The 25,578-nt window shown below is 44.8% G+C and overlaps 1 protein-coding gene across 1 annotated transcript in view; it reads right to left on the bottom strand.

Annotated features, from left to right (window-relative positions):
* Positions 1-10,768, bottom strand: part of PHF3 (PHD finger protein 3) — an 89,670-nt gene extending 78,902 nt beyond the window's left edge. The window contains exon 1 of the mRNA XM_073675493.1: positions 10,625-10,768. The gene's annotated coding sequence lies outside the window, so the exon portion shown is untranslated. The remainder of the gene's footprint in view (positions 1-10,624) is intronic.
* Between the last annotated feature and the right edge of the window lie 14,810 nt (positions 10,769-25,578).

Genomic DNA, 25,578 nt, shown 5'->3' with positions numbered 1-25,578 from the left:
TTTTCTTCATATGTTAATTCCAAAATTTGTTCAATGGTGCATGCCTCTTAATGAATCTAGAGCTTATGACAAGTAGCGTGTGCCTCCGTGCACCACTTCAGAAATCTTAATCCAGTTCCTGACAGGGGCAACATTTCTGGAGTAAGGAATACCACATCTCGTCATGAATTACATGAGCTGTGGCATCGTGCTCATGCCACGATGTGCGTCCCACCCAGCCCCACTCATTTTGACAAAGCTTGGAGAAACGTTTTTGGAACCGCCAAAAGTCACAACATTTTTGAGAAACTATGTGGCGCAAACTTTTTTCAGAGCAATTAACACCAGACTTCTGGCAAAATCGTTTTGATGATTTGGGGCCTGTATGGAGCCCCTGCTTTTGGCCTCGTTCAGACGTCTTTTCAAGGATAGATCATGTACCAATTATAGTCTATGGGGTATTTTTTGTTGACAGTGTCCGCAAAAAAAAAATATATATAGACAAGCCTATATTTAAAAGGAGGCGTGGATCAAACTTGCCAACGTACGTTAATAGGGCCATAAAAAACACATGTAGCTCACAGATGACATCCGTGTGCTGTCCGTTTTTTATGGTTATTTGGTAAGACAAGCTTGGAAACTTTTTTGTTTTTTTTGCGGGAAGGGTTTGTGCAAAGATCAAGATCGCACTCCTTCATTGCGATAGGAGACACAGAGTGTTGGGGGATCCTGATCTGCATGCCAACATCCCAAACCCAGAAGCTCTTTTACTAGAAAGTCAGGCCCTTGCGGGTGGAAATTAGGGCAACTGCTGCATACTTTTGAAAAATTCAGTGTTTCTCAGAAAATTAGACAGGGTCTTCATTATTTTTTGCTCCGAAAGACGGGTTAGGACTTATTTTCAGGGGATGTCTTATTTCTTCCCAACCATGAACAACAATTCACATTTATTTTTGAACAAAAAAAAAAAAGTCAACATTTATTCAATTATGATCATGTCATCACATTCTGGAACATTAACATAACTCTCCAAACCCTGAATTCCATCATGAATTTCTTAGATCCTATTTCCTTTTTCCAGGTACAACAATCTACTCTTTACACAGGCTGACGAAGACCGATCACTAGTGATGAGCGAGCACTAAAATGCTCGGGTGCTCGACCAGAGCAAGGAGCTCAGTGCAACCAAGTCGAGCATTTTCTGGTGCCCACCCCCCCCACCCCACCACGGAGACCTGTAGGGGGCCTAAAAATTGCTCAAATCGATGGGAACAGCATGGGGAAAACCCCTGGAAGCATCTCTGACTCCCAGGTCACTGCTGTCAACAATGTTGTCAGAGGTATTACACCAATTTTACAGACTCACAATAAAACATACAAAAATGAAACCAAAATGGATTTTCCTGGAAAAAAATGTCAAGGAACATTCTTTCCAGGGTAATGACTTGTATATAAGGCAAAATAAATAACCTCCAAAAAAATGTTCCTAAACACGTTGGCCTATGTTCACAAGTAGCATTTTTGCACTTTAGCATTGCTTTCAAAGGTGAAAAATACAACACCGGTAAATGTCATTTAAACATTTTACTACCTTATCTTGCTATGCAGTGTGTGAGACATGATCAGACACATCCTGTTTCATTTATGAAGGAGGGACTCTCTCAGGCGGCCCTTACTATTCTTAAAGGGCCAGCAGTCGGCCCTCACTATTGTTAGAGGGCCATCAGCTGGCTATGCTTTGTTGTTCCCATTCCTAAGGAGCGGGTTCCCTATACTGTTATTGTGTATGCAGTAACTGTAAGGCCTGCCCAAAATTCGAAAAAAAAACATTACACCTTTGAAGACACATAGAGGGCCTGATTTAAAAAGAAAATTCCCAGTATTAAGGAGTGGGTCTCTTACACTGTTATAGAGTATGAAGTGACTTCAAGGCCTGCCCAAAATTTGGACGCACTCCAATACCCCTTTGAAGAGACAGAGGAGGGACTCAGTAAAAACAGTGTTTCCATTATAAAGGAGTGGATCTCCTATACTGTTATTGCGTATGCAGTATATAATAAAGAAAAGATAGCACTCACCGGTCTGTAAAACATCAATTTTTATTTCATGTCATTAAAAACGAGAGGCGGGGGAGTCAGAGGAACACATCATGGACGACGGCCGTTTCGCGCTTATTTGCGCTTCTACGGGTCACTGAATACAGGGGAAGTGACGGAGATGAGTATTTAAATCATATACACGCCTTCTTATCTAAATAATCAATTCTAGACAGATATTCCCTGTGTTGCACATCCTAAAAGATTCCCAATCAACAATTACCAAAAAATACATTAACCTCTTTCTGACAGCGTCAGTTAGGCTATCTGCCCACAATGCAGAAATGAAGCAGAAATTTTCCTGAGCATTTCTGCATCTCCTTGGCAGAAAAAAAACACATGCGGATTTTACATGCGTTTTTTCTGCCAGGGAGAAGCATTTTTTAAGCGTTTTTGCATGAATTTCCGCATGCGTTTTTTCAAGCGATTTTGAGCATCACTTGGAAAAGTGCTTGACAAGTTGGTCACACAATATAATTCCATGCAACTGGCATGGATTTATATTGTGTGACCAACTTATGCTGCTTTAAATGCAGCATGAATAGTAAAACAAAGAATTAAAATGTAAAAAATAAAAAAAAACAATTATACGGCGGTCGCGTGACCATCACATGACTAAATTACATCACCGCAGGTACTTTCAGAACACCGCGGGACGCCAAGGACAGAGCACGCCATCGGAGAAGGAGACCGGGGGCCACCGGAGAGGTAAGTCTAATTGTTTTTGTACGTACATTGAACCGCATAACATCCGCATGCATACATGTATGCATGCGGATGTTATGCGGTTCAATGCAAGTCAATGGCGACGATTTTGCCACGATTACGCACAAGAAATGGTTGTGCTGCGAATTTTTCCGCAATGATATCCCGCAGCGGAAATTTCCACAACATGTGCACAGCACATGTGGATTATCATTGGGAAACATGGCAGACAACTTAACAAGTGTTTCTAATGCGTTTTCGGGGCAGAAATGGCGCCGCAGAAACATATTAAATCCGCATCGTGGGCACACAGCCTAATAGTACGTAGCTGCACCCTGGGACTATTGGGCCAGCTACGTACTATTACGCGCGATGCGATCGCGCTCGCACACAAGCGGTGCTGGGCGTTCGCTGCTGGGTGTCAGCTGATTGTCACAGCTGACACCCGGTGCTATGTGCTGGGAGCGGGGACTCTAACATGTCACTCGAGCACCCGTGATACATGGTGCATACCCGAGTGCCTGATGCAAACTCAAGTAGCGAGCACTTGCGCTCAAGACTAATGACAACTTATTCAATATGATGACCTAATGTTATCAAATTCTGTGTCGTACCTCTGGGTTCAAAATGTACACTATACCCCTTAATAAAATCCTTGAGGGGTCTAGTTTCCAAAATGGAGTCAATTGTGGGGGGGGGTTTCCACTATTTAGGCACATCAGGGGCTCCCGAAATGCGACATGGCGTCCGCAAAACTGGCTGGAATCAAGAGCGTTCAAAAAGTCACACAGTGTTTCTTTCCTTCTAAACCCTGACATGTGCCCAAACAGTGTATTTTCCCCACATATGGGGTATAGGCATACTCAGGAAAAATTGCACAACAATTTTTAGGTTCCATTTTCTCCTCTTACCCTTGTGAATATAAAAAATTTGAGGCAAAAATATAATTTTTGTGGAAAAAGTTAGATTTTTTTATTTTCACGGCTCCATGTTATGAACTTCTGTGAAGCACCTGAGGGTTCAGGGTGCTCACCACACATCTAGATAAGTTACCTGAGGGGGTCTAGTTTCCAAAATGGTGTCACTTGTGGGGGGTTTCCACTAGACACATCAGGGGCTGTCCAAACGCCACATGGCGTTGGCTGATTATTCAAGCAAAATTTACATTCAAAAAGTCAAATGGCGCTCCTTCTCTTTCGAACCCTGCTGTGCGCCCAAACAGTGTTTTTTCCCCACATATGGGGTATCCGCGTGCTCAGGGGAAATTGCACAACAAATTTTGGGGTCCATTTTTTCCTGTTACCCCTGCGAAAATAAAAAAATTTGGGTCTAAAGTAACATTTTTGTGAAAAAAAGTTAAATGTTCATTGTTTTCTTCTACATTCCAAAAATTCCTGTGAAGCACCTGAAGGGTTAATAAACTTCTTGAATGTGGTTTTGAGCACCTTGAGGAGTGCAGTTTTTAGAATGGTGTCACTTTGGGGTATTGTCTGTGATATAGACTCCTCAAAGTCACTTCAAATGTGATGTGGTCCCTAAAAAAATGGTTTTGTAAATTTTGTTGTAAAAATTAGAAATCGCTGGTCAACTTTTAACTCTTATAGCTCCCTGATAAAAAAAAAAAATTTGGCTCCAAAATTGTGTTGATGTAAAGCAGACATGTGGGAAATGTTATTTATTAACTAATTTGTGTGACATATCTCTCTGATTTAAGGGCATAAAAATTAAAATTTTGAAAATCGCGAAATTTTCGCCAAATTTCTGATTTTTTCACAAATAAACGCAAGTGATAGCGAAAAAATTTACCACTATCATGAAGTACAATATGTCACGAAAAAAACAATCTCCTGCCAAAGGAGCCCCTACCAAGTATTGAGTGCATTTACTGAACATACATGTCAGTAGGCCAACATTTTAAAATCATTTTTCAAGCTGTTATAAAGTATTCTAATTTACTGAGATAATGACTTTTGTGTTTTCATTGGCTATAACCCATAATCATCAACATTAACAGAAATAAACACTTGAAATAGATCATTCTATTTGTAATGACTCTATATAATATATGAGTTTCACTTTTCGGATTGAAGAACTGAAATAAATTAACTTTTTGATGATATTCTAATTTAGTGAGATGCACCTGTATATATATATATATATATATATATATATATATATATATATATATATATATATATATATATATATATATATATATATATATATATATATATATTGCTGTGGAATACCTGACTAAAACAAGCAACAATTCTCTCCCTCACTCAGCAGCAGCTCTCCCTACTCTGCCTGTTTCCGGGGTACACTGTGACAAGTATAGGGGCACCAGGTCTTATATTTACCTGATGACGTTTTGCGGACAGCCAATCACTGTAATGCCACAACTAACATGGCTATGGCATTACAGTGAGTGGCAGGCAATTCCTGCATGGTAATTGGCTGTCTAAAGAGCGACAAACATGTGGGGAAATACTCGCCGAGCATCGCGAGCAGTGAGTTTCTTGGGTTAATACCGAGCACGCTCGCTCATCATTAACGATCACTTATAGATCATTCTGTCCCCATGTATACCACATTATAGGCATATTATAATATATATATATGTGTATATGTTGAAGTAACCTAAATGAAGGTAATATGCCTGTTTAGTTACCTTCATTCGGTTACTTAAATTTACTGTAACTATCTTTTTAACCATCTATATATTTGTACCAACTATGTCCACTGTTATTTAGAACTGTGCATGTTATTTGTTATTGCATGCTTATACTAATCTTTATGTCAGGCAGTTGTAATTAGCTATTCTGCACTTGAATTAACATTGTGGGTTTATCTAATCAGTTTGCTTGATTGGTTTAATATAAGGGCATATTGGCCAATCTGTATTGGGCTATTAAGATGTTTGATGGTACCCTCAACTATTGTTCTATACATACGGTACAAACAACATTGTATACACAGACAGTATAGGTCATGTTTCATGGTAACCTGATCTTGTTGCTCGCCATAGTCATATTTGCTTTTTAAATTTTTTTATGTATTCAATTTGGTTTGCTTGTTAATAAATATTTATATTTTTGGTGGATCCCTAGTTTTGCATACTTCTTTTTCTCATCTAACACATTTAAGTAAAATATGTTACTTGCATTCATTCTTTCAAAAATACATGCGACGTGTCACATGACTAAATGACATCATGGAAGGTCCTTTTAAACCATCGCGAGCTGCCGGGGAGCAAGGACGCACCGGAGAGAAGATCGCGAGACATCGGAAGGTGAGTATAAAAGTATATTTTTTATTTTATTTATTTATTTTTACAGGTACTATGGTACCCGGGTCTGGAGGAGAGTCTCCTCTTTTCCAGACCCAGGTACCATCCGCACATTGAATCGCAAAATATCCGCATGTGCACATGTAGTCATGCGAATATTATGCGATTCAATGCAAGTCAATGGCGGCGAAAACGGCACGATTACTCAAAATTAATGGTAGTGCTGCTTCAGCAATGATAATCCGCAGTGGAAATTTCCGCAGCATGTGCACAGCACATGCGGATTATTATTGAGGAACATTGCAGACCTTCTACCAAACGTTTAAGCGTTTCCGCGGCGGAATTGCCGCTGCGGAAACGCTTAAAAAACGCATCGTGGGCACACAGCCTAAAAGTACATTTAATGAAGATGTAATGCAAAGTTTTGAGAAGCTCCACCCCACATTTCGAATACAATGCACCATATTTTTATTACTACATGTGCCAAGAGTTGAAAGTTGTAAACTTATACAACATACATTATGCAATGATTAACCCTTAAGTGACTAGGTTGTTTTTTGGGGGAGGGTTTGCGCGCTTTTGTTATTCTTCCCCTTTCTCCAAAAGCTATAACTTTTTTTTTTTTTTTTGTCAACACAGCAGTATAAGGGCTTGTTTTTTTGCGGGACAAGAAAAGTTTTTGAATTGCACAATTCACTTTACTAAATAATGTACTTCAAAACCAGGGCTGTGGAGTCGGTAAGCCAAACCTCTGACTCCTCAATTTCACCGACTCTCCGACTCCACAGCACTGCCTCTCTACTGAGCATGTACATAAAGTTCAGCACAGATTCATCTCAACTAAAAGCCTAAATCCTTAGATCAGGAACAGAACAGACATTTATAGGACATTTCATAACTTTCCAAAATTCTTATGAAAACATTTACAGCACATCCTGATTTGTACTACAGTAACCAATCTTCTTACTACATAAAGAGCTTAATGTTGAGGCGAGTCAGAGAAAAACATCAGACGACGTTGGAGCGATGACTGTTGTTGTAGATGACGACAATGAAAGGGAACACGTTCCTATTGAATTTTTAAATAGCTTAACCCCATCAGGAATGCCAAGTCATTGCCTTAGACTTAAGGTGGGCAGCATCATTATGTTATTGAGAAATTTGAATACAAAACGAGGACTCTGTGATGGTACACGATTAGTTGTAACATCATTGAATAGAAATATTCTTGAGGCAGAGATTTTAACAGGATCAGCTGAAGGTGGTAAGACATACAGAGAGATTTCCATGCGATCTGCCCTGGGCAATTTTATTTTTGTTTTCCGTAATGCCATTTACTAATTGATTAATTATGACAACTTTGTTGCCTATCGTGTAAGGCTGAAAGTAAAATAAAAACACATGGGTAATTTGAGTTAGTTTTTATTATATTAGATCACACTTTTCTAGCTTTCGAAACGTATTTGTTTTGGAACTCGGGCTGCTAGTTTATCATATATTTTAGAAGTCTGAGTCAGTCCATTTTATACTGTAGCACCCTGAGGATTCGGCTGCTACAGGGGTATTACACCTCAAGCCAGAGGTGTGGTATTCCACTCCCGGGTAAGGATGGAGTGTGGAACTGAGCTCAGATAGCTGCATGCACTACACACATCCCATTTCCGGGGAACAGACCGATGGTACTCCCACTAGAGAAATGTGCAGGTACGACAGAGTCTGTTCCTGGCTGGAGTGGGAGGGGGGTGGAACATCCCAGTAGTGTAGGGGCAGATAGGGGGAGCAGTCTGGGTAGTGCTAGGAGCTCATTGGGTGCTGGTCACCTGAGCTCACACATAGAGGGAGTATATAAGGTGGGCACCATCTTAGGACAGGGTCTTTTGCAGAGTGAGGTCAGTCTTTTGCAGAGTGAGGTCAGTCTGTCAGAGTTGAGTCAGAGAAGCAGAGCAGAGGAGAAGAGCAGCTCCAAGGCCAAGAGAGAGAGAGGAGAAAGAAAGACCCAGAGGGGGAGAAAGAAGGAACTCCAAGAGCCCAAATTAGACCAGAGGGTGAAGAGTTGGCAACAGGGTACCGGATCCCAAGCTGGCAGAGGCTACAGCACACCTTAGCCAGGAACCGGAGGTCGTGGGCAGGATCTGCCACGATCACCCACTAAATCCACCCGGAAGGCAGACCAGGAATAGGGTCAGGGAACCCAGAGACAAGGGTTTACCACCAAGAGGCCCGAGGGAGCCGGACATAGGTGGATCCCTGGTGGGGAAGGCCAGAGAAGAGGACAGGACAGAAAGGGAGCTCAGGACCACGCTCCAGAATCACCTGGGGGTTGGCCGAGTCCAGGACCTGGTGGAAGCAGCACGGCTCGGGTGGTCACTCAAGGCCGGAGTGACCAGAACAACTGCAGTAAGTAAAAACCCTGAACTGCACCGCCCGACTCTGAGTCTCATTTCCATCCTCGCTGCACCACCACAACCCCCATCCTCTGCAACTGACCCCCTGAGGCTATACCCCTCCCGTTGGGGGTTATACTACCTGAGCTGCACATACATCACCAGCCTCAGCGGACCCTGCTGCAGCGGCGGCCGTATTGACCGCAATTCAACGGGTGGCGTAGTCGACACAAAAGAACATCTAGTAACATCATAAGGGCTGCCACACACTGAGTTTGACACCCTGGGCACGGACCGGGTCACAGCCACTCGGAGACTACAACCCCCATCTGATCCGGCTCCGGGTATCCCCCAAACAACACTGGCCCAGGGGGCGCGTCAATACCGACTCCACCAAAATGGACACCGACTCAGACTGACTCCACAGCCCTGTTCAAAACGGAAGAAAAAAATTCTACAAAGAGGGAAAAAGTAAAAAAAGCCGCAATTCCACCCTAGAATTTTTAATTTTACAGTATGATTACTGATCTCCAAACGTAAAATCTTTTTTTTTTATGTTTCAATGGTTAAAAAAAAAGTCTGACCTTTACCATTTTCTGAGACACAAATGAGCCTGGAACCAGCCTTAAATAGCACAAAAAAAAAAAATTAACACATGCACAGCATTGCCAAACGACTTGCTGTGCACATGTTCCTTCCTTTACAACTTATTTTAACAGTTTCAGCCTTTGAATGCTGTGAAGCAGCTAAAAGTGAATGGTCCATTTTTCTGGAAGCTGCCACTATGTTAGACCCCCTTCATACGTCTGTGTTTCCAGTACACGTGGTATCTGTTTTTTCCACGGATACCACATGTACCCATTATAACCTATGGGGCTGCTCATGTGTCTGTGTTTTTAAACTGACCGTGTGCCCGTGCAAATCACACGGAGACTTCTGTTTTTCTCCGGCAGAACAGATTACAAGAGCCAATATAGGTATATAGGTCTATGGATCTGTGAAAAGGACGTACAACACATGGATGGCATCTGTGTTTAACATAGCTATATAATTTATTTATCCAGATTGGAAAAACACTGATGAAATCACTGCCACCGGTACCGGTTATTTATGTAGGTGTTTTATACGAACATGCGAAGAAGGCCTTATAGTTATTTATTAAAAAAAATAAACTGGTTGCAAAAATCACTGAAGACATTAAAAAAAACAGCTTCATGAAAAACCTGAAGCAACTTCCTATAGTAAAAACCGGATGCAGGTACCGAGGTGTCTAAATGGCGCTGTGTGCACATGAACATAGATCTGAAAGGTGGAAGGGTAACAGCTGGATGGGGCTGTGCCTAGTTCGGACAGGTTTCCTTCAGGATCCCACTTCTAAGAAATGACAGGCACTTCCAGAGTAAAAAAAATAAAAACAACCCCTGAACAGCTAAGTAGATTTCCCATAAAGATTGGATAACAATAAATAATAATAATATTATTATTATTATTATTATGAGTTTTCCAGGCTTTTCAGAAGATTTTGTGGGGGATCTTTAGGTGGCAGTCACCAGCAGAGGGCATCATCCAGATGCCATCAGGAGGGCTGCATTTTAACAGGAAATGGCTAACATCAGGGGCTATGTTAGAAGAGCCCACTTCCAGAGTTGGCCGCCCGATACCTGAGGTTTTGGGTTCTTCTCTCCGGACGTTCTCACAGGCGCCAGATATCAGCATTACTTACTAGCCACATTATTATTATTTGTAGCCACATTGGGTCTAACCCTGACAAATCGGATTTTCTTCCAATTCCTTCTAAGATCAGAGAATAACCCTCGGTGGAAGTTGTGGCAGAAGTACAGCAGCCCCAGGACGGCATGTGGCCAGATGGGCATGGGCAGTGTGCAGGCCCGAGCTGGCACACATGCAGGACAGGCCACAGCACGCATGTGCACATGGCATACATGACACTGAAAACAAGCCGTGCCCGCACAGCCCTGCCCGCACACCGCCGGATAAACACGCCCCACACTTGCGCCCATAATATCATCTGAGCACTGAGCAGGCCTACGCTCCACCAGGCGACATTGTCCATACACACAACTTCAGCCCCAAGTCACCTCACTCCGCACACTGCGCGCAGCCTGATAAGTGGGGGTGCAGGTGCCCCCCATAGCAAGCGGGCCACTTACCGTGGTGGGGGCGGTCACGGGTGAAGAGCTGCTCATGTCTACGGCCTCATACCCAGCGCGCTGCTAATCGCAAGCGAATGCGCGTCCCCGAGCGCCTGCACTCTGTCACGTGACTCCCAGAACCCTCGCGCGCTCCCGAGCTCCCTGTTAGCTCAGAGTAGCGGTGGCGCCTCAGCGACACGAGTGTCGTCCTTCTTGTCACCTGTGAGGGGCCCTGTCATCTGTACAGACCAGACGGCTATAGACATGTGCTACTTCTGCTAAGCCAAACCCAGTGGGGATAGTCCCCGCTACAGGGACTTTGGGGGCATTAATTATGGAACATTACCATCCCTTTAATTATGGTTAATTAGCATACCTGCTGTCAGGTACAGACTGACATTTACAGTATATTACGTGTCATTCCCCCTCATCAAACCAGTTGGTGACACCAGGGACCCCGCTGTTCATTACAGACCACTAAAGCCATGAGCCTTTCATTCGTAAAATGTATTTATAGGGTTATTCCCCAGAAAACAAGGTCTCCCCCATCCACAGAATAAAATAACACGCTGATCACTGGGGGTCTGACCTCTGGAGCCCACTGTGATCCCTATGTTGGGGATATGTAACCAGAGAACGCTTCTCTACAGCCCTGCTCTGTATGTCCTCGGCCGCCGCGTCATTCATGGTGTATGGGACTGCCGAGTGTGGCTAGTGGAGATTTCTGATTGCGCCATTGTTATGGGACTGAGGCTGAGCATGCACAACTACACTCTAGTCAGGATGGCGCTACTGAGCACTGTTCAAGGTTACACACCCACAAACACAGGATCGGTAGGGGTTCCAGAGGTCAGAAACTCACCAATAAGAACGTTATCCCCTCCCATGGATGGGGCATAACTTGTTTTTATGAGGGAGTAAACCTTTAACAGAAACTTATTACACAAAAAAGTCACACTTCTGTACCAGTACGTAGGTAAAATAGCAGCTCACTGCAGGACGACGACAGGCCCCAATGACGTGATGCGGCTCACCGGCACAAGTGCAACATACTGATGAACATCCACCCACACACCTATCATCTGTGAGGCAATGGGATAAGGCTGTGTTCACACATTTGTTGCACATTCTGTTTGTTTGTTCCATTTTAAAGAACAGACAAATGGAATGGTGTAAACAACACATCCATTGCACTACTGAGGCAAACAGAAACGAGGGACCCAGAGGCATTATCTAGGGGTCTTTCTGACTTCCAGTATGTGTCCATTTTTAGAACGAAAGAGAAAGCGCATCGTGCAGAACTTTGTCTTCTATTTTGAAAACAGATCCCGTAATAATCCCTCTGGGTCCCTTTGAACTGTTTTTGACAGTAATTTTGTTTTTGTCCCTGAAATTGGAACAGACAAACAGAATGTAAAAATAAAAGTGCAAACATAGCGTAAGGCCGAGTTCACACAATGCAGTTTTAATGCGCTTGGTAATAGGTCTGCCATGTATAACAATGATAATCCGCATGTGCTGTGCACATGATACGGAGATTTCCGCTCCAGATTATCATTGCGGCAAAAACCGCTGCATAACCAATTCATGCGCGATTCCGAGGCAAATTTGCGCCCATTGACTTGCATTGAATAGCAGCAAACCTGCATGTATAATATCTATACATGCGGACTTGCTGCGTTTCAATGAAAATCAATAGGTGCAAAATCACGCCGGAATCGCGCTGCAGCTGGTACCCGGATCGGGAGAGGAGGCTGCTATTCCTCTCATCCGACCGCTGCTCAGGCTGATAACAGCGAGAGCAGCGTGGATTGGAAGAGCAGCAGTCTGCTTTTCCCAGCCTGCAGTAGTAAAAAAAAAAAGAATAAAAAAGTAAAAATAAAAGAAAAAACCTTTATACTCACCTGTCCGGCGGCGATCCTCTCTCATCGGCGGCCAGAGGTACACTGCAGGGCACGGGCTCGTGCCCCGGAGTGTACTGCTAGTGACGTCACTGATCACCTGACAGTCACGCAACCATCAGCTGATCGGTGACATCAGCGGTCAGCTGATGGTCGCGTGACACCAGTAATCAGCTGGTCGGTCTTGTGACCAATTAGCTGATGCTCACAGTGGGAACATTCGTTCAGCTGATGAACCCCAGTGACCTCCTGCAGCCTATATACTGACGGGGTGATTTTACACCCCTGTCAGTATACAGTGCTGTATTCTACAGCTGTGACATCAGTGATTTCTGATGCCTAAGCTACATGCTACAGCTGTGACTTGTATTAGGTGCTGGTCACACAGGGACATGTAGTGCGCCACGTCAGCTTACAGCCTATTGGTCACACCCATACTATTAGTTCCAGCAGGGTGTCCAGCACTATGTATGTGTATCCCAAAAGTACAAACCCTACAAGGCCCATGCATCCAGCCATGATGGAAAGACACATGAGGTGTTAGTTGATCTTTGGTTAACATATGCAAGCTCTGCCCAAATACCAGAAGGTTCAGACCACCCATGGGTCAGATAGTACCTGAAAGGGGTTGTTCCCTTTCAATGAAGTATCTATCCCAGCTGCAGTTTGTTAAAAAAACAACAAACTGGACTCTACTCACCTTCCACAGGTCCGCATTGGCTTGTGGCGCCTCTGTCACGTCGACAATGTGGCACCCAATGATGACTATGAAGGGGGCATTCTATCTACACTGGCAAAGCCGCTGAGCTCAGTCAAGGTGACTTCTACGCCACAGCCAATGCCAGACACCCGAAGCAGACTCACTGATGGACTCAGGGAAGGTGAGTTAACAAGCTGCAGCCTGGGTAGAAACTTAATTGAAAGGCAACAACCCCTCTAAGTTGTTCACCAACACTTTGAAAATGGCTGTGATTGGAAGACTTGTCTTCTCATATTGTCCTAGAGTCTGCTGAGATAAGGAAGGTCCTTCAGTAGAGTGGCAAGTCAGTCAAATAGCAGGGAGTCTGTTCAGCAAGAACATTCAGTCACTGACAGCTCTTGCTGACCCCATTAGGCCATGTGCACACGTTCAGTATTTGGTCAGTATTTTACATCAGTATTTGAAGCCAAAACCAGGAGTGGAACAATCAGAGGAAAAGTAAAAGGCCACGTGCACACGTTCAGTATTAGGTCAGTATTTTACCTCCGTATTTGTAAGCCAAAACCAGGAGTGAATGATAAATACCAAAGTGGGGCACGTGTTTCTATTATACTTTTCCTCTGACTATTCCACTCCTGGTTTTGGCTTACACATACGGAGGTAAAATACTGACCAAATACTGAACGTGTGAACAAGCAGTAATAGAAACACGTCACCACTTCTGCATTTATTACTCACTCCTGGTTTTGGCTTATAAATGCTGATGTGAAATACTGACCAAATACTGAACTTGTGAATGTGGCCTAACACACTGCTTGTTCTTCTATGGCCATGGCCCCGCTATCAGTATTTGGTCAGTATTTTTTCTCCGGAGTGGGAGCCAAAACCAGGAGTGGGTGATAAATGCAGAATTGGTGACTTGTTTCTATTATACCTTTTCTCTGATTGTTCCTCACCTGGTTTTGGCTCCCACTCCTGAGAAAAAATACTGACCGAATACTGATAGTGGGGCCATGACCTTTTACTTAGGGGCCACTGACCCCTCACTATCTTTCATAGCCCTGTGGCTATGTGGCTAGTCCCTAACTATGCGTGTTTTGAAGGGACATTCTCTATATTATGCTTGCGGTAAGTCATTTTGGTGAGGCCTCATACGTTATACCACTTGTTATGGCTGGACAGACCATTTCAAATGGTTTTCCATTCTTTTTCAAGGTTACCAATGAGAAGTATTCTTGATAAAAGAATATTTATTTACAAAATCCACTCTCCACTCCAGTGCTGTTGCTCCAACAGTCTCCACTGGAACGGGAGTGATGTGATGTCAAGACCATTACTGACCTGACTATTTAGGCCACTGATTGGATGGTCCCTAAACACTAATGTCCTATCATCCATATTAAGGTTCACCTGCGTGTGGTTGGATGGCTTTTGTGGTCTTTGATTAAAAAACATTAACTAATGATTTTAACATATGCAGCAATATTGGAGTTCAGGTATTCATCAATCGCAGTGTGCTGATGAATGGTATATGTATATGGGCTACATAGCGTAATTTTGCACTTGTACATTAATTTAATACTAAAGATGTTTTTTCTTTTTTGTAGGACAAATAGAATGTTGTGTGTGAACATTGCCATAGTTTGCTGTAAACAAATGAGTGACACTTATTTTAATGAAAAGGGTATATCTGGAACATAGCTGCTCTGGGCTGACACATGGATACAACTGTATCCAGTCTAAGCAAAGTTTTGTACAGGAAGTACATTGGCAACAGCTGCACAAACCTCTCTGCTTGTTTGCTAAAATGTCTTTGTTGCAAATCTAGTAAAAAAAATAAAAAGATGAAAACAGTGAATTTCTGTGATTGTTTTCCCATTTTACTACATAAAATAGTACAAAAAGCATTAAGACTGATTTTATGCATGCCACTCTTGAAGAGTGTGCCTCAATATGCATCTTCAGGAGATCACCGCTCCTGCCCCCAGCTTCCTGCTTTGCCTGGGGGTGGTGTGCTCCTGAAGATTGACAGATCAGACCACAGCATGGTTGTGCTGCTGTTGCAAACTGTGCTCTTTTTAATAAAGGGTAAATGTAAAATTACAAGCACTTATCAGTTTTAACCATTTAAGAACTTAAAGTGAACCTGTGAGCTGATCCATGCTGCCAAATTCATGGGCAGCATGTATAAATCATTGGCTGTAATAGCTCAGTTAAGTATGTTTGACTCTGAAACGCTGCAGCGTTTCAGAGAAATACAAACTTTATAAGCCACTGGGGAGTAAGACCACGCAGTAGAGTAGTCGAACAGGCGGGTCTCCAGTGGCTTCCCCCCACCCCCTCCTCTGGATTGACAGGTCTCTGCCTATAGGCGCACATAGCTCCACTGATTGTGCAGCATATATCAGCTGACAGGTTCACTTTAAGGGTGCGTTCAGATGTTCGTATAATTCGATCCAAGAGAAAGCCGCAATGCACGAAGTTGCCGGCAGATCCCTCAACCTGAGTGTGACAGCTTCATAGCAATATATGAAGCTGTCATACTTGGGTCGGCCAGCTAGTCAATGCATTGCTGTCCGATCGTGTACTGATTTATACAGACATCTAACCCTTAGACTAACTTTTTAAATATTAGTACATTATTTTAGACTGGCATATATAACTCCAATCTTAGTGAATCTTATGTAATATGCACGAAATGTGTAAAGCGCTTTTAACCCCTTCATGACATATGCCATATATTTACATCATATGTCGTGGCCTTGACTTTGATGTGGGCTCCAACACTGAGCCCACATCTTTCCCCACTCATGACAGCTGATTTAATCATCAGTCATGTGCATTTAACAGGCGCGGGTAGAACGGTTCACTTGTTAAGTTCCGCTGTCAATCTCTAACATCAAGATTTAACACGCGCCGGCAGGGCGTGCATCATTCCACGCTTCCATCAGCGTGCCCGTGATGTGATCACAGGGTGCCGAGGGAATGTCATGACAGCCGAGGGTCTGCTGAGGACCCCTGTGCCTGTCATTACAATACTCCTGTGAACACCGGGTCGTGGCTGGTGTTCATAGGAGATCGTCATTTCTGCTATACATAGCACAGGCGATGGGCCAATCGCAGTCTCAAGTTTCCGAAGGGGACTATTAAATCACGTAAAAAGTGAAAAGTTTTTAAAAATGCAAAAAATAAAAAAAATACACAAGTTGAAATAACACCCCCTTTTGCCCCATTAAAAATAAAACAATGTAAAAAAAAAAATACACATATTTGGTATCGCTGTGTTCAGAAATGTCCGATCTACCAAAATATAAAATAAGTTAATCTGATCGGTAAATGGTGTAACGAGAAAGAAAAATTGAAACATCAGAATTACGTTTTTTTGGTCGCCGCAACATAGCAATAAGAGGCAACTAAAACATGGTATCTACCCCAAAATGGTATCAATAAAAACATCAGCTCAGGGCGCAAAAAATAAGCCATCACAAAGCCCTATATCCCGATAAATGAAAACGCTACGGGTCTTGGAAAATGGTGACAAAAGCAAAACCTTTTTTTCATTCAAATTTCAGAATTCTTTTTTAGCACATAAATACCAAACATGTATAGTTTATTTTTTATTTGTGTACTTATACTGACCTGGGGAATAATATTGCCAGGTCCGTTTAACCATATAGTGAACATGGTAAATAAAAAACTAAAAAGCAATTGTGAAATTGCACTTTTTTGCAATTTCACCACACTTGGAATTTGTTTTCCATGTTCCAGTATACTATATAGTAAAATCAATAATGCCATTCAAAAGTCCAAATCGTCCTGCAAAAAACAAGCCCTCACATGGCCATATTGATGAAAAAATAAAAAAGTTATAGCTCTTGGAAGAAGGGGAGGAAAAAACGAAAAATGGCCTGTGGGTGAAGGGATTAATAAATTTGGTGCATCTTTGCTTGTTTGTCTTTAAAGAAGCACCCCCAATCTTTTTTTAATGCCTATACCTGTGTAAATGTGTGTATGCTGTAGTATGTAAGTATAAGTGTGTTAACACGTGACGGCGATTCCGACTTGCCGGCTCACACTGGGATCTCTGTGTAAGTTGGAAGTCACTTTTACAAGGTAAGCCTACACTGTCTTGAAAAAGAATTCATACCCCATGAACTTTTCCACATATTTTAACATTACACCCACAAACTAAAATGTTGTTTATTTGGATTTTATCTGATATACCAACACAAAGTAGCAAGTATTTGTGAAGTGTAAAGAAAATGATACATAGTTTTCTAAATATTTAAAAAAATATAAATCTGAAAATTGTGACGTGCATTTGTATTCAGCCACTCTTATACAATACTTTTATAGAACCACCTTTCGCTGCAATTACTGCTGCTAGTCTTTTTGGGTATGTCTCTATCAGCTTTGCACATCTAGAGGCTGCAATTTTTGTCCATTCTTCTTTGCAAACTAGCTCTAGCTCATTGAGTTTGAATGTAGAGCGTCTATGAACAGCAATTTTGAAGTCTGGCCACAAATTCTCAATGGGATTTAAGTCTGGACTTTTATTCGGCCATTCACACACATAAAAATGCTATTATCCAAACCATTCCATTGAAGCTTTGGCAGTATATTTAGGGTCATTGTCCTGCTAGAACATGCCTGCACAACATACTATCCATGGTAGTGCAGCCTGATGAGCTGCCTGGGAGACTCCGCTCCCTCCTTCTTAAAGTCAAATGGATTTGTGTCAGTTTCGGCAACTTACGTTTGAAAACTGCGGCGCCGGGACTGGGGCAGAGCAGCTGCAGAGGTGCAGAGGACGCGGCGGACACAGGTAAGCACTCCAGGAGCCAAAGATGAAATGTTTGTGCTTGGTGTTACCTTCCAGGAGCCATTATGGAGCAATGGGGAACATTATGGGGCAATGGGGAACACTATGGAGGCCATTATGGGGGACATTATGAGGCAATGAGGAACGTTATGGAGCAATAGGGTACAATGGAAGTGCATTGAGCTGTAGGGTGCATTGCTGGAAAAGGGGAAAAAAAAAAAAAACCTCTTTAAATCTCTTAGTTTGCGAGTGTGAACGAGCTGAGTGTGACCGGAGCATAAGTGCGAACAAAAGTAAGTGTGTGACTTGTTATTCAGTGACTTTGGATTCAGGGAGTTTGGAAGGGAGGACTTTGGACTGAATTGATGTCTGTATTTTATTAATTCTTTACTTTTCTTTTTACTTAACATTCTGTCTATTGCAATCCCCATTAGGAAATGAGCTCCATTATTGACAATGCTATCAAGTGTATATCTTGCCACATGTATGCATTCCTTGAACAGCCGGTCGGGGTTGCTTACTGCTGCACGAGATGTGTGCATGTTGTGCGTTTGGAAGCCCAGGTACTGGATCTAAATGAGCAGCTGGCAACACTGAGATCCATTGACAATATGGAAAGGAGTCTGCTGCTCACTGAGCAGCAGCTCACTGGGGTAGATGTGGGGGAGGATGGTAGTCGGGAGCTTCAGGACAGTGAGGCCACTAGTTGGGTGACAGTTAGAAGGGGGGGGTAGAGGGAAGAGTGCCAGGAAGGCTAGTCCTGATCTGGCACACCCCAATAAGTTTGCAAAGTTGGCAGATGAGCGGAGTGACGGTACAGGGGTAGCACTGCTGCAGCAACACATGTTCCCTGAAAGCCGGAGGAGTGTCAGCTCCGGTAAAGAGGGAAATAGGAGAGCAGGGCAGGCCAGGCAGGTGGTGGTAGTGGGGGACTCAATTATTAGGGGAACAGAAAGGGCAATCTGTCACAAAGACAGGGATCGTCGAACAGTGTGCTGCCTATCTGGCGCTCGAGTCCGGCACATCGCTGATCGGGTTGACAGATTACTGGGAGGGGCTGGTGAGGACCCAGCGGTCATGGTGCACATTGGCACAAATGACAAAGTTAGAGGTAGGTGGAAGGTCCTTAAAGATGATTTCAGGGAATTAGGCTGCAAGCTGAAAGCAAGAACCTCCAAGGTGGTATTCTCTGAAATACTACCGGTACCACGTGCCACGCCAGAGAGGCAACGGGAGATTAGGGAGATAAATAAGTGGCTCAAGAACTGGTGTAGGAAGGAGGGATTTGGGTTCCTGGAGAACTGGGCCGACTTCTCAGTTGGCTACAGACTCTACGCTAGGGACCGGCTGCACCTCAATGGGGAGGGTACAGCTGTGCTGGGGGAGAAAATGGCTAGAAGGTTGGAGGAGTGTTTAAACTAGGGATTGGGGGGGAGAGTATTCATTTTATAGGTGGGGAAGATAGTGCAGATAGTGACCTGGGCACAAATAAAGAAATTTGGGGTGGGGTTAGAACAGTCAATAAAGTAAGAAGGAATAGAGGTACAGAGAGATACATAAAATGCATGTACACTAATGCCAGAAGCCTCACCAACAAAATGGAGGAATCAGAATTAATTTTGTTGGAAAATAATTATGACATGGTAGGGATATCTGAGACGTGGCTGGACAAGAGCCATGACTGGGCAGTTAATTTACAGGGCTATAGTCTGTTCAGAAATGACCGTACAAACAAGCGAGGGGGGGGGTGTTTATATGTAAAATCATCCTTAGAACCCGTCTTGCGGGAGGATATATGTGAATCTAATGAAAATGTAGAGTCCCTGTGGGTGGAGATAAGGGGAGGGGGAAAAAATAATAAATTACTGATAGGGGTTTGTTATAAGTCTCCAAAAATAATGGAAGTATCGGAGAATATCCTCGTAAAGCAAATAGATGAAGCAGCGACTCAAGGAGAAGTCATTATTATGGGAGACTTCAACTACCCTGAAATACATTGGGGGACAGAAACATGTAGTTCAAGCAAAGGTAATAGGTTTTTGACAACTATGAGAGACAATTACCTTTCACAACTGGTTCAGGACCCAACAAGAAGGGGGGCACTGCTAGACCTAATATTAACCAACTAGATGGTGGCCCGATTCTAACGCATCGGGTATTCTAGAATATGTATGCGTCCGACCGGGCGCGACTAATCAGCGAAGCAGTGTTTAAATGGGTTGTGCACTACTTTAAATTAACTACCAAATGTATCCCCCCGGGGCCCCTAATGAATTTTGGAGGACCAGGGAGCGAGGCCGCCGGTCGGGGTACTTCTGCTGCGAGCAGCCGGGAGATGACCGGCTTGCACAGGGTGAGCGTGTGAGGGAGATGACCGGCTAGCACAGGGTGAGCGTGGGAGCGGGTGAGCGTGGGAGGGTGAGAATGTGAGGGTGTGACGGTGTGAGGGTGAGCGTGGGAGTGTGTGAGGGTGAGTGTGGGAGCGTGTGAGAGTGAGCGTATGAGAGTGAGCGTGGGAGCGTGAGAATGTGAGCATGAGCGTCAGAGCGTGAGCGTCCGAGCGTGAGCTTCAGAGCGTCTGAGCGTGTGAGCGTGAGCATCAGAGCCTGAGCGTCCGAGTGTCAGCGTCCGAGTGTCAGCGTCCGAGCGTGAGCGTCCGAGCGTGAGCGTCAGAGCGTGAGCTTGAGCGTCAGAGCGTGAGCATCTGAGCATGAGCGTCTGAGCGTGAGCGTCAGAGCGTGCGCGTGAGCGTCTGAGGGTGAGCGTACAAGCGTGAGCGTCCAAGCGTGAGCGTCCAAGCGTGAGCATCAGAGCCTGAGCGTGAGTGTCATAGTGTCAGCGTCAGAGCATGAGCGTCAGAGCGTGAGCGTCAGAGCGTGAGCGTCAGAGTGTCAGCGTCAGAGTGTCAGCGTCAGAGTGTCAGCGTCAGAGTGTCAGCGTCAGAGTGTCAGCGTCAGAGCGTGAGCGTCTGAGAGTGAGCGACCAAGCGTGAGTGTCAGAGCGTGAGCGTCAGAGCATGAGCGTCTGAGGGTGAGCGACCAAGCGTGAGTGTCAGAGCGTGAGCGTCTGAGGGTGAGCGTCACAGCGTGAGCGTCACAGCGTGAGCTTCTGAGCGTGAGCGTCAGAGCGTAAGTGTCAGAGCGTAAGTGTCAGAGCGTGAGCGTGCGCGTGAGCGTCTGAGCGTGAGCGTCTGAGCGTGAGCGTCTGAGCGTGAGCATCTGAGGGTGAGCGTCCGAGCGTGAGCATCAGAGCCTGAGCGTGAGTGTCATAGTGTCAGCGTCCGAGCGTGAGCGTCAGAGCGTGAGCGTCAGCATCAGAGCGTCAGCATCAGAGCGTGAGCGTCAGAGCGTGAGCGTGAGCATCAGTGCCTGAGCGTCAGAGTGTCAGCGTCAGAGCGTGAGCGTCCGAGCGTGAGCTTCCGAGCGTGAGCGTCAGAGCGTAAGTGTCAGAGCGTGAGCATGAGCATCTGAGCGTGAGCGTGTGAGCGTCTGAGCGTGAGCGTCTGAGCGTGAGCGTCAGAGCGTGCACGTGAGCGTCTGAGGGTGAGCGTCAGAGGGTGAGCGTCAGAGGGTGAGCGTCAGAGGGTGAGCGTCCAAGCGTGAGCGTCAGAGCGTGAGCGTCAGAGCGTAAGTGTCAGAGCGTGAGCTTGAGCGTCAGAGCATGAGCGTGAGCATGAGCGTCTGAGCGTGAGCGTCAGAGCGTGAGCATCAGAGCCTGAGCGTGAGTGTCATAGTGTCAGCGTCAGAGCGTGAGCGTCCGAGCGTGAGCTTCCGAGCGTGAGCGTCCGAGCGTGAGCGTCAGAGCGTAAGTGTCAGAGCGTGAGCATGAGCATCTGAGCGTGAGCGTCTGAGCGTGAGCGTCAGAGCGTGCGCGTGAGCGTCTGAGCGTGAGCCTCTGAGGGTGAGCCTCTGAGGGTGAGCCTCTGAGGGTGAGCGTCTGAGGGTGAGCGTCAGAGCGTGAGCGTGAGCATCAGACCCTGAGCGTGAGTGTCATAGTGTCAGTGTCAGAGCGTGAGCGTCCGAGCGTCAGAGCATGAGCGTCAGAGCATGAGCGTCAGAGCATGAGCGTGAGCATCAGAGTTTCAGCGTCAGAGCGTGAGCGTCAGAGCGTGAGCGTATGAGCGTGAGCGTCTGAGGGTGAGCGACCGAGCGTGAGTGTCAGAGCGTGAGCTTCCGCGCATGAGCGTCCGAGCGTGAGCGTCAGAGCGTGAGCTTGAGCGTCAGAGCGTGAGCGTGAGCGTCTGAGCGTGAGCGTCTGAGCATGAGCGTCTGAGCGTGAGAGTGTGAGCGTCAGAGCATGAGCGTCCGAGTGTGAGCGTCAGAGCATGAGTGTGAGCGTCAGAGCATGAGCATGAGCGTCCGAGCGTGAGTGTCAGAGCATGAGCGTGAGCGTCAGAGCATGAGCGTTAGCGTCAGAGCATGAACGTCAGAGCATGAGCGTGAGCGTCCGAGCGTGAGTGTCAGAGCATGAGCATGAGCGTCAGAGCATGAGCGTGAGCGTCAGAGCATGAGCGTGAGCGTCCGAGCATGAGCGTCCGAGCGTGAGCGTCCGAGCGTGAGCCTCAGAGCGTGAGCGTCCGAGCGTGAGCGTCAGAGCATGAGCGTTAGAGCATGAGCGTGAGGGTCCGAGCATGAGCGTCAGAGCGTGAGCGTCAGAGCTTGAGTGTGAGCGTCAGAGCGTGAGCATGAGCGTCCGAGCGTGAACGTCAGAGCGTGAGCGTCAGAGCGTGAGCGTCAGAGCGTCCGAGCGTGAGCGTCAGAGCGTGAGCGTGAGCGTCAGAGAGTGAGCGTCAGAGCCTGAGCGTGAGCGTCCGAGCGTGAGCGTCAGAGAGTGAGCGTCAGAGAGTGAGCGTCAGAGCCTGAGCGTGAGCGTCTGAGGGTGAGCGTCTGAGGGTGAGCGTCTGAGGGTGAGCGTCTGAGGGTGAGCGTCTGAGGGTGAGCGTCTGAGGGTGAGCGTCTGAGGGTGAGCGTCTGAGGGTGAGCGTCCGAGCGTGAGCGTCAGAGCGTGAGCGTGAGCGTCAGAGCCTGAGCGTCAGAGCCTGAGCGTCAGAGCCTGAGCGTGAGCGTCTGAGGGTGAGCGTCTGAGGGTGAGCGTCTGAGGGTGAGCGTCTGAGCGTGAGCGTCTGAGGGTGAGCCGCTAACGGCCGCCATCTTGTTCTGAAATCCCGCGTCGCTGATTGGCCGCGGCCTGACCAATCAGCGACGTGGGATTTCCTGGACAGACAGACAGACAGACGGGATAAGACAATAATATATATTAGATAGGCCAGACCGCACTAAACTTCAGGAAGGCAAATTTCCAACGGTTGAGAGATGATCTTAGTGCAATAAACTGGGACGATATCCTGAGACATAAAGCTACACAAAGCAAATGGGAGACATTTATTAACATCCTGAATAGGACCTGTGCACAATATATACCCTTTGGGAATAAACATGCTAGAAATAGGAGGAAACCACTATGGCTAAATAGTGCTGTAAGGGGCGCAATAAGTGACAAAAGAAAGCATTTAGAGAACTAAAGCAAGTAGCTAGTGATGAGGCATTAAATAAATATAGAAAATTAAATAAATTATGTAAAAAACAAATCAAGGCAGCAAAGATTGAGGCAGAGAGAATCATTGCCAGAGAAAGTAAAAATAACCCCAAAATATTCTTTAACTACATAAATAGTAAAAAACTAAAAAATGATAGTGTTGGCCCGCTTAAAAATAGTCTGGGTGAAATGGTGGATGAGGATGAGGAAAAAGACAATATGCTAAATGATTTTTTTTCAACCGTATTTACACAAGAAAATCGCATGACAGAAAACATGATTAGTGATAACAAAAATTCTCCATTAAATGTCACTTGCTTAACCCAGCAGGAAGTACGGCGGCGGCTAAAAATCACTAAAGTTGACAGATCCCCGGGCCCAGATGGGATACACCCGCGAGTACTGCAGGAATTAAGTAACGTCATAGATAGAACATTCTTTTTAATCTTTAAAAATTCCATAATAACAGGATCTGTACCACATGACTGGCGTATAGCAAATGTGGTGCCAATATTCAAAAAGGGACAAAAACTGAACTTGGAAATTATAGGCCAGTAAGCTTAACCTCTACTGTGGGTAAAATCTTGGAGGGTTTCTTAAGAGATGCTATAATAGAGTATCTGAAGAAGAATAACCTCATGACCCAATATCAACATGGGTTTACGAGGGACCGTTCCTGTCAAACTAATCTGATCAGTTTTTATGAGGAGGCAAGTTCTGGACTGGACCAAGGAAATGCAGTGGATGTTGTGTATATGGACTTTTCAAAAGCTTTTGATACGGTTCCACACAAAAGGTTGATACATAAAATGAGAACAATGGGGATAGGGGAAAAGATATGTATGTGGGTTAAGAATTGGCTCAGTGATAGGAAACAAAGGGTGGTTATTAATGGAAAACACTCAGACTGGGTCTCAGTTAACAGTGGGGTACCAGAGGGGTCAGTATTGGGCCCCCTTCTTTTTAACATATTTATTAATGACCTTGTAGGGGGCATACAGAGTAATATTTCAATATTTGCAGATGACACTAAACTCTGCAGGGTAATCAATACAGAGAAGAACAATTTTCTATTACAGGAGGATCTATGTAAACTAGAAGCTTGGACTGATAAATGGCAAATGAGCTTTAATGGGGATAAATGTAAGGTAATGCACTTGGGCAGAGGAAATAAAATGTATAATTATATGCTTAATTGTAAAACACTGGGCAAAACTGTAACTGAAAAAGACCTGGGTGTATTGGTGGACGACAAGTACACGTTTAGGGGCCAGTGTCAGGCAGCTGCTGCAAAGGCAAATAAAATAATGGGATGCAGTAAAAGAGGCATAGATGCTCATGAGGAGAACATAATTTTACCTCTATACAAGTCATTAGTGCGACCACACTTAGAATACTGTGTACAGTTTTGGTCTCCTGTGTATAAGAAAGACATAGCTGAACTAGAGCGGGTGCAGAGAAGAGCGACCAAGGTTATTAGAGGTCTGCAATACCAAGACAGGTTATTACACTTGGGGTTATTTACTGTGGAAAAAAGAAGGCTTAGGGGTGATCTTATTACTATGTACAAGTATATGATGGGACCGTACAAAGACCTTTCTACTGATCATTTTACTCTGAGGCCAGAGACGGGGACAAGGGGGCATCTTCTACGTCTGGAGGAAAGAAGGTTTAATCATAATCACAGACGCGGATTCTTTACTGTAAGAGCAGTGAGACTATGGAACTCTCTGCCGCATGATGTTGTAATGAGTGATTCACTATTAAAATTTAAGAAGGGCATGGATGCCTTTCTTGAAAAGTATAATATTACAGGTTATATATACTAGATTCCTTGATAGGGCGTTGATCCAGGGAACTAGTCTGATTGTAGTATGGAGTCGGGAAGGAATTTTTTTCCCTAATGTGGAGCTTAGTGTTTGCCACATGGTTTTTTTTGCCTTCCTCTGGATAAACATGTTAGGCTATGGGTTAAATTAGATGGACTTAGTCTTCCTTCAACCTTAAAAACTAT

Source organism: Phyllobates terribilis, unplaced genomic scaffold (genome assembly GCF_046119375.1).
Source record: "Phyllobates terribilis strain yellow unplaced genomic scaffold, ASM4611937v1 Scaffold_3__8_contigs__length_932513732, whole genome shotgun sequence".
NCBI lineage: Eukaryota > Metazoa > Chordata > Amphibia > Anura > Dendrobatidae > Phyllobates > Phyllobates terribilis.
This window is presented reverse-complemented; position numbering and strand designations above follow the sequence as displayed.